A 10,490-nucleotide genomic window follows, 5' to 3' on the forward strand; every position below is an offset into this window, starting at 1 on the left:
TATTTTCTTTAAATCGACCTTCTTGAGCAAAACACATTCTTTGGGTCCTCGTTGCCCACGTGGTCTGCAAACCATGTCACGAAAGCGGCCTCTGTCCACGTCAGCTCCAGGAAACCCTCCACAGACAGCTGAGGCAAAAGAGTAACAATTAACGGGTTGTATTTATTATGCAAATCTTTCACAGGTGTGTTGTTTAAAGATCACCTATTGACATTCTCTCTTAAAATATTTCCAGATACTCGGATAGTGAAGGTTGTCTTATTACTTGCCAAAATATACAGTTCCCCTAAAACGCTGAAACGTCTGAAGTCAGAAATTGTCCATCCCCATTCACGGAAGCTTTAATGCCACGTGACATCTGTTGTTCCCAGCAGAGAAACCATATTTTAGTTCAATAGTCTCAGTTTACTTCACTGCTAACAATTCGCGATGGCAGTGGGTTCGGTTTTGGATGATCAGTTGGTCATCGATGTGTGGTAGAATCGCTGATCTACCCGAAAGTGATCATCACGTATTCTGTGTTCAAAATTATTTTGACACAATACGTAGAACCTTTGCCAGAGAATTTTATTGCCACAAGGATTCTGACTAATAATAAGGGAAATGACAGTACATTCAAGGAAGTATAAACTCTGCTAAGACTTAGTTATTATCTAAAGGAAGCATTGCATTTGTTCAATTTAGAAAAATCTCTAAGAGTGGATGTCACACTACCAGTCCTCCCGCGTTCGCAGCAAGCAGGCAGTCGTTTCAGGTAACTAACTAAATAAATAAGTGACTGAGAGCTAAAGGAAAGTATGAGGAGTTGGCTCAGCTCCGGGTTTGGCAATTTTTTACTAAATCAACCAATGCCAATTGACCAAGCTTTAGAGCATCACTTACATTGTTCCTGAAACTAATTTATTACGATTCTTCATGGCATGGGTTTATGATGCTGAAAATGAAAAATGTGCTTATGGAGAGTTGTCCCCTGATGCATTGCGGAGGGGGGGGGCAGGGGGGACAGGGGCAGAACCACACAAAGAGAAGGAAGAGATCGGGATGATTTTTTACGGAGAGGTTCTCAGAAGATACAAAGTTCTGTTTCAATAGTTAGTGTTTAGGGGGAAATTGTACCTATAAGTATTTATGTCACATCTGCTCCTTTAACCTGAAATTAAACCCTGAAAAGTGGCGTCCGAAAACCCTTTATTTCACTTTCCTGTTAAATGTCTCGTTTAGCCTCGTCTTTTCCTTTCTGCTTTGATCATCTTTTTTACACCCTGTTTTGTTTTGTTTTTTTCTTTCCAATACCACCAGACCGTCTGGATAAAAACTCTGGGTTTTCCCAAGAGCGCTTCTGATGCTATTAATGAAAATCAGTGGCCTCTGGCAGAGCGCTCGCGAGGTCTTGCAGATTTCAGCACCCAGAGACCCTGTTTCCGAGCGCAACTCCACGTCCTTCGCCTGTGCATAAACCTTCACAGGACGCGAACTGGAGGTGTCCGCTTCCTGCCCAGGCGCGCTCCACCTCTGCTGACCTGGTGTGACAGCCGTCGCACCCACACTGGAGCCGGCCACCGCCCGGGCGGGCGCAGTCAGTGGGGATGACCGCCCGCCCTCACGCACGCTGTACACGCAGGGGGAAAAAACAAAAGGAAAACTAAAAAACTCGTACAGTTTTCCACCTGCCGGTCCATTCTGGATTTGGGCAAAGCTCAGTGACCCATTCCAAGCCACTCACATGTAAAGGACCGCGGGCGGAAAGCGGCCACGGGGATTCAGGTGAAATTAAAAGTCTGGAGTTGCGCTAAGCGCATCTCCCAACTCAACCTTTAGGGTTGTGTTTGACCCCGGGGGCGAAATCAGCGGGTAAAGCAGCCTCCGTCATAGTTACTAAAACTCCTTAGTCTCCAGAGAATGTTTTTTGCATCAGAAGTGAAGGCCGGGATTCCGGTCCTTGGGACTGGGATGGCGGAAGGGCCCGGCCAGAGAGGGGTGGGGTGAGGGGAACAGCCTAAAGCCGTCCCGTCCTCCGGTGTAGGGCCTCGGGCTTCTTCTGCCGCCGCTCACTACCTTGTAGCCCTCATCTCTCTCAGAGGAAGCACAGTCCTTTGGCTCCCTAGCGCAGCCCAGAGCGAGGCATTGCCGAAGCTTTAACGCTGCGAGGCTCTCGCTGCTGGGAAAGGGGATGCTGAGCCGTTTCATCTCCTCCGACCCTGCGCAGTAGCTTCAAGGAGGTCTGTCCTTCCTGCCTGGAGCAGTAGCGGATTTTGTCTCCAAATCCGGGGGTTTGGCACCCTCGTCTGTTACTTGATTTGTCGGACTTTTTTTCGGGGCACCCACCTTGAATGCCTTGAATTTAAAGTGGTAAAACAACACCCCACCCCCCACCCCACCCCCAAAAAATCCGCAGAACAGGCAGATTGAATACGGAGGAGGGTTTATTAGTGTCTGTCCAGCATCATCATCACCAACACCGTGTGGATCCTAAAGAGCAATGTCCAGATCCTTGCACGGCTCTTTTTGGGAGTCAGGCGCTTAAAAACGCTTTCGAAAAGCTGCAAGCAAGGCCTCCGCAACTCGGCACCCTGCTGGGCCACACACTGACCCAGATAAAAATTAGTCTTTCATTTATGCCCAAGTCACAGATCAGGAGCATCCAGAGTAAGCCCATGTAAATAAGGCCACAGGAATGTCCCCACTACCTGTTATTATAAATGTAAAACCAAGATTTCCGATTGTCTAAATATAAACTGCTCTGCAGATATTACACTCTGGCTGAGACAGTGTCAAAAGTGAACATTCACTAATTCTCAATGTCAGCATATGGTTCCTGTGGCCAAAAAAGCAAACTGCTAGGCTGGAGCTCTTTTCCCCACCTCCTCTCTTGGTAGATTTCCCGCTGAAGTATTGATTGCCAAGGTCTCTGCATGATTTGCAAACTTTTACAGTCATTTATGGTGCATGCAATAAAAAAAGAGGTGATATGAACATGCTAGTTCAAGGTGTAATGCAAAGATGTATTTGGTGCCCTTGGCAACTATCTGTGGGACCTGTTTGTCTTTGCAGAACACACCCTTCTCTGCAATGAACCCCTCTGTAACAAAGATTGGCCCTTTACATTTCCAGGGCCTTGGTCCCTCAATGGAAAGGCATGCGTTCAAACCAGAAAATTCTATTCTTTCTATGTCATTTCAAACCAGGAAAAACAATATTCCTATCAAAGCTGTAGAGAAAAAAAGGAAAAGAATCTTTTTAAAGTTTTCTACTTCCCAACTCTCTCCTATCATAAAGGTGATAGAAAGAAGAAAAAAAAAAAAAGGAAATTGCTTACCAAGTTATAATGTAATCTCCAACTGCCCCTTGCATAACAGAGATCCACAGAACCTTCCACAGTAAGAAAATAAAAGGATTTAGATTATTCAGAGAAAACACACCATTTTAGATTGTAGGTGCCCAAAAGAGAAAGAAAAATTCATAAACGTTTTTGTGAAACTACATAGCTAGTCAAATACAGATTTGTTGCTGAATTTTAGTTTTACAGTTTTTCAATAAAATAAATTCACAAGCGTTCTGTTGTTCTACTCTAACTGTAGATAAAAACATAAAAGCCTTATTAGAAACTCTATACGCTTTTACCAGTCCTTTTTGTTTTTTAAGACTGTGGAGGAGATTGAGGGGGTGAAAGTAAAAGAAACTCATTTCTAAAATGTCCTACTTTGAACTAAATCGGTTTTCTCATCTAGTGCTGCAAATAACAGCTGACGCACAGCTTCTGAAAGGTATTCTGAATCCTCTACCTGCCATCTAGTGGGCATAAGAGAAAATGCTAATTCTAGACATCCTTAAAAGACTGAGTTTCTAGGTGTTTTCTTATTTTTAAACCAAGACAAGTCTAAGAAGTGAAAAAGAAAATATAACTTTAAAACTTAAAGAAAACAATTGTGTTAGGGACTCTATAAAATAATCACTCAATTGCATTCCATTTCCTTTTATTTTTAGTAATCATTAAGGTTACTGATCTTTGCTGAGATAATTTATGATTATACTCATTTTTTTCTGCATACCCTCTCCGCATATAATTTATGCTGTTTGTTTTCTTTTGAATTAAACTCATTATCAGTTTTACATCTAGTTGATATTCAAATTTTTAAAAATTCGAAACTAATAAGTATTCCATTTCTATTTGGACCCTTAAAATAAAAAAATCCACAAAAAGCCATCCTCCATTTTGCAAGACACCATGAAAGAGAGAGAGAAAAGAAAGGAAGAAAGGAAGAAAGGAAGGAAGAAAAAAGAGAGAAAAAAGATGGAGTTAATTATACACTTGCTTTTGATGCTGTGTTATAAGTATTATACTCCTTCAAAAGTTTACTTCATCAAATATCAGAAAGAAGGTAGGTTAAAATCCAGTTGGTTATGGCAACTTAAACTACATTTTCTTGAGGTTCACATTCTAAAGTATTGAGCATATGTAGAAGGTTTGCTGTATGAAATAGTCATGAGATATCATCACCATATTTTAATGACAGCTGACTTTTTGGAATGCTTACACTATGCTACACACTGTTTTATGGGCTTTAAATAAGTTAACACATTGAGTACTTAAAACAACCCTAAAAGATTTGTATTATTAATACCATTTTATAGATGAGGAAGATGAGGATCAGAATTATGAAGCTGGTAAGTTCAGAGCTGACCTGGTTCCACAGTCAAGGCTGGCATCTTCCATGTCATCTTTTTTTTTTTTTTTTTGCGGTACGTGGGCCTCTCACTGCTGTGGCCTCTCCCGTTGCGGAGCACAGGCTCCGGACGTGCAGGCTCAGTGGCCATGGCTTACGGGCCCAGCCGCTCCGCAGCATGTGGGATCTTCCCGGACTGGGGCACGAACCCATGTCCCCTGCATCGGCAGGCGGACTCTCAACCACTGCACCACCAGGGAAGCCCTTCCATGTCATCTTGCCTCCCATAGAGAAAAGAAACAAAAAGAGTCCACTGCAATTCATGTTATGAGATGAAATAGATATAAGATACATCCGAAAGAAACATTTGTTTGAATATTTAAATTTGGTATGCAGAGTATCAGATATCCAAATTAAAAGAAAAACATACTTACTTACCACTCATTGTAAAAATCAAGTACTAAGAATAATGTATTCTTTTAAGTAAATAACATGTTCATTTGCCTCATCTGTTTAGTATCATTTTTGACAGACATCGTGCAAACCTTTACTATAGATTTGTCCTATGGTCTATGCCCCAAACAGTCCTTGAAAAACCCTCCAACTACTGCCAAAGATTTATCCCTGAATTTAACTGGCCCTGTCAGCTCAATTATCTTCTCTCCTTTCCTCATTCTAATTTCAAATTTCATTTCCTAAATAAAATGTATATACATTCTGAACATATTTTTCTCCTCTTTAATTATGCAAAATACTCTCCTGTTCTCAGAATAGCTACTTTAATAATATGAGCTAGTTCAAGAGTCATGAATCTTAAATCATCACTATTAAATGTATTCACATTCTCTCCATAACACTATATCATGAGAACAAGCTTTCTCTTCTGAAAGCATATTGATAATTTTAGAAACTATAAGTGAATGATCAGTCTTTGACCCACGGTGACTTTTGTTTGTTTGGTTTTTTTAACCCACAACATTTGAAATATTTATTAAGTAGCACTCTATTATGTAGACATGAATTTAAGAGTAGTGAATGCTTTCATAAACTGACAGCAGCTAGCTTGGGATTCCTGCCATGGTTTAATACTCGCAAGTGAAGTCACCAGTTCTTCCTTCCTGATCTCTTATATACCTCCAATCAAGATCAGACAACAGATAAAAGCTGGAGACTGCAGTTGTCAGGCCCTTTGTATCTCTCCCGTGTATCCATGTAGATCTAAGTGCACCTTCCCCTTCTCAGGAAGCAATGTTGATGCTCTCACAGGAAGAAGAGATTCAATTACTGTTTAAAATTAATCCCTCCACCTTGTTCTTGATCCCATCCCTTCCTGCCTGGGCCTGGCCTTGGTCTATCAACTATTTCTTTTTCTTAAATTTTCAAACTCTCTCTCACCAATGGCTTCTTCCCTGCAGGCTATAAATATGTTCAAATCTTACTAACAAAGTAAAAAAAAAAAATTTTTAAGAAACTGAATTTGCTCTCTCTACTCTCTCTCTATAATTTGAGTCTTCAAATTATAATCAAAATCAGATCTTTCTCCTAAGTATCAGTACTATAGCAGCTTTGGTGTTCCAACTACCTTCTAAATACTACCTCTTAGATTTCTCACTTGCTCTTCAAACTCAATATTTCCAAAACTCTCCTAAGTTATCTTCTTCCATTTTTTTCTGTCCCCCTTCGAGACAGAGTTAACCTTATTTTTTGTCCTTTGCAGCCAAGAATCACTAGCCAAAGCAATTTATGGTCTTATTATCAACCGCTTCCATTCACTCCTCTACCCATCATAATCTGGCTTTCACTGGTTCCATTCTACAGTCTCTGCTCTTTGGAAGGGTCTTACTTACTACCAACTCCTGGTTGATAATCCAGTAAGGACATTGTCAGTCCTCATATTAAGTTCACCAGAGTCTATGTCTAACCCTCTTAAACATTCTTTTATCTGTATTTCTTACCACTTGGCTCCAACCATCCTGTAACAATTGGTATTTCCTAAGATTTTCCCCTTAGCCTTCTTGTCTTCTCACTCTCTCAGTACACTCTTCCTGGGCAATGCCAGGCACTCTAACAATTTTCCCTGTCACAAAATTGCTGTTGAGTCTTCAAATTATAATCCAAATCAGATCTTTCTCCTAAGTATCAGTACTATAGCAGCTTTGGTGTTCCAACTACCTTCTAAATACTACCTCTTAGATTTCTCACTTGCTCTTCAAACTCAATATTTCCAAAACTCTGCTAAGTTATCTTCTTCCATTGTTTTTTTCCAATCCACTAAAAAAATGAACATAAGTTCCTTCCACCCCTATAAGCATTGTGACTGTGCCATGCTCCCATCAGGAAGTAGAATCTGGAATGCAGATAAAATGAAGGAAGTATATTGCAACCAGGAGGATGAGAGTCCCACACTGAGAGTATGGGACTTGCCAATCTATTGAAATGTACAACCTCAACCTCTGACCCAGTGATTCACTCATACAAACATATTTTTTAATCATGTGTGCCTCACTCACCTTTAACCATGCCCCAAATCTCTTTGGCGTGACTTTCTTGAATTCCAGCTTTGTATTTCTATCTACTTGGGAACATCTTCATTTGATTGCACCCTAGCATCACTTAGATGGAACTTACTGAGATAGTCTCTTCCCACGAAATTCCTACTTCTGAGAAAGTTACCATAGTTCTTCTTATCATTCTTGTGTAAAACCTCAGAATAATCTTAATTTTTCCCTATTCCTGGTTCTTCACAGCCACTAAATCACAAACTTTTGGTGTTTTTCTATACAAAATCTCTTGCATCTGGTTTTTCCTTTCCATGAAATCAATGCAGTAGTACATGAACTGGTTTCTTTGCTTTTAGTTTCTTCCTTTCCCAAACCAACCAACACACTGTTAGTTTATTTTGCCCTAAAACAAAATATATTTTGTTCATTTCACCTTGTGGCTCCAGTATTTTAAATGACATCTGAATAACTAAAGAGAACTATTAAAATATCTAAGAAGATGCATACATGGGCGTCCACATCTGGTCCCAAGCTATTTCTACAGCTTTTTTTCCTGTGAATTAGGTTAGGCTGGACCTATGTGGCAGCAACACACAACTGCAAAGTCTCAGAGGCATAATTGAAAAAAAAAAAGGAGTATACTTCTCAGGGCAAAGACTGCTTCAGTGAAGTTGTACTATAAGAAGTAACAATTATCAAAACTACTTAGAACCTGTGGCTCTACAGTTCAACAAGAGGGCTCCATATTCACAACAGCATGGACTGGGAGACACTGGAGAATCATGCAGGATATTTTCACTGCCTCAGCCTCAGACAGACACATGTTCCTCTGAATCAGACTTAACTGTCCAGAAATAGTTACATGACCCCACCTAATGGTCAGTATCAAGGAAATATCATTTTTATGTGCCCAGAAAGAGATATGAAATGGAATTTAGTAAACTCATAGCATTTCTCAATAATAAAGCTTGGAACCATCCATTCCTTTGTATAGGTTGTCTCACTGACCTGAATATTCTTTCTAGTTCTCTTTTAGGACATAATGAAAGTGCTTCATATATCCAGGAAAAAAACAAAAAAACTGTTCTGACCACCATAATTCAGAGAGTTTCTATTTTCCTTGAATTCTTATATAATTTTTTTTTCTCTGTCATTCTTTTGGTGCTGTGCTAGCTATTGGTGATATTCTCTGAATATTTCTACATCTCTACCTTCTGTACTTCCTGTATGTCTTTAGATAAGTGGAACCATGTGACTAGCTGTGAGCAGAAGTGGTGCCACTTGTGACTGAAGCATTTAATTTATGCTATGACACCCTTAACGGCTCTCTTTCTCTCTACCTTCGTCATTAGTTGTGATCCAGACAGTGGATACTCCATCAGCCTGGGTTGTAAAAGTGAGTGCAGTATGGAATACAGTCTCCAGCTGCTCCACTGGGGATATTTGTATAAATGAGAAAAAACATCTGTTTTTAAGCTGAAATCTGTGAATTTGTTAATGCAGTATAATCTAGCCAATTTTAATTGAAACAAATTGGTACCAGAGGTGGGATGCTACTTTATCAGGATATGAAAACCCTGTAAAGCATATGGCAATAGTTAGAGTGCTGGGCATTCACAGACGGTGAGGAAACTGGTTTCAAAAACTGGGATCCATGAACCGTGTCAGTGATGCATTTGGTAAAATGTTGATTCTATTAACTAGGAAGTTAACTTGATTGCCAGGAAGCAGGATCTGAAAGTAGATTGTAGAAACAATGTTTGTTGCTATTGGCTGTGTTTGATGAGCTATCGCAAGAAAAAGATAATTTAGAGAAATGATTTATAAGCAGAAGTGAAAGGAAACAGAAACATTTAGGAGACTTGTAGAGTTGGAAAATTCAAACACTTTTTTTAACTCCAAAGAGCAAAAAATAAACCTAGCTCACCTGGCACCTGGCAGGTGAAGAGGACACCATCCTAGCTGGTAGATGGAGTTGAGATAATCCCTGGCACAAAGTAGCAGAACAATTGCTCAAGATTTCACCAGAGATGACTAGGGAAAAGGTCCCAGCAGAGGGGAATGTCATAGAAGAGATGATAATAGTATAGATTTTTGTAAAATTAAGGGGGGAACAATGCCTACAAGGAAAGCTGAGGTCATTTATTTTTGTTAAGCTGTATCCACACCCCACAGAAGAATGAAGAGGGCCTGAGGGCTGATAACCAGCAGTTAGTACCAAAGAGCCTCTTTCTTAGCTTACAAAAAGGCCTTTATTACCTGTAGTGGAAGGGCAGATACAGTTGAGGGAGGCCTGAAGAATTAATTGCTAAAATTATAGGACTGCAGAGATATTTGACTGCTCAGCCATGGCAGGTCTCTTACATGAAGGTTAGGACACTAGTTGGGGTAACCTGGAATCCTGAGTCATGGTGCACGTGATACATGGGACACATGGTACAACAAGATGAATGGCCTTAAGAATGTTGCCTCTGTAATCACACTGGACCCTCTGGGGTTACAGAAGTGGCCCACTCTTCTCTAGCAAGGGCTAGAAGATGCTGCAGAAACCTCTCCCCTTCAAGAGAACAGGTGCCTTACTCCCCCTTTAGAAGCTATTCACATGTCATTTCCTGTATACCAGGTTGATAGCTAGGGTTAAATCCCAGTACAACCTACACAGCATCACATCTAACTGTGGGTGTGGGAGCAGGCCCATGACCATGGGATCTACTGGTTGTATCACACGCTCCATGATCCAGAGGCATCCAGATTCACAGAGCTCTGAATCAACCTTCCAAAGTCACAACTGAAGCACCATGTTGGAACAAACACCTGAAGGGATAGGGTGCATCCAGTAAGATACATGTACTTAACTAAATCAAAGGTCTCTACATGATGGTGTGTCCACAAGTGGAAAGAAACCTGTGTTCAGGAATCAAGAAGTGGGAGCAAAAGTGGCCTCCAGGGCTTCCCTGGTGGTGCAGTGGTTGAGAGTCCGTCTGCCGATGCAGGGGACATGGGCTCGTGCCCCGGTCCGGGAAGATCCCATATGCCGTGGAGCGGCTGAGCCCGTGAGCCATGGCCGCTGAGCCTGTGTGTCCAGAGCCTGTTCTCCGCAACGGGAGAGGCCACAACAGTGAGAGGCCCGCGTGCCGCAAAAAACAAAAGTGGCCTCCATATCAGTCCAATACTCTGCTTCCTATTGCCACACATCTGAGATCTGTAAGTTTGGAAGTCCTTGTCCCTAGAGGGTTGTACACTTGAAGGGAGCACAGCACGATTCCTGTTGATCTACAAATTATGGCTGCTACCAGGGCACTTTGGAGTCCTTATGCCCAGTGGC

The sequence above is a fragment of the Monodon monoceros genome, unplaced genomic scaffold (genome assembly GCF_005190385.1).
Source record: "Monodon monoceros isolate NGI ecotype Baffin Bay Population unplaced genomic scaffold, NGI_Narwhal_1 Super_Scaffold_14, whole genome shotgun sequence".
Taxonomy (NCBI): domain Eukaryota; kingdom Metazoa; phylum Chordata; class Mammalia; order Artiodactyla; family Monodontidae; genus Monodon; species Monodon monoceros.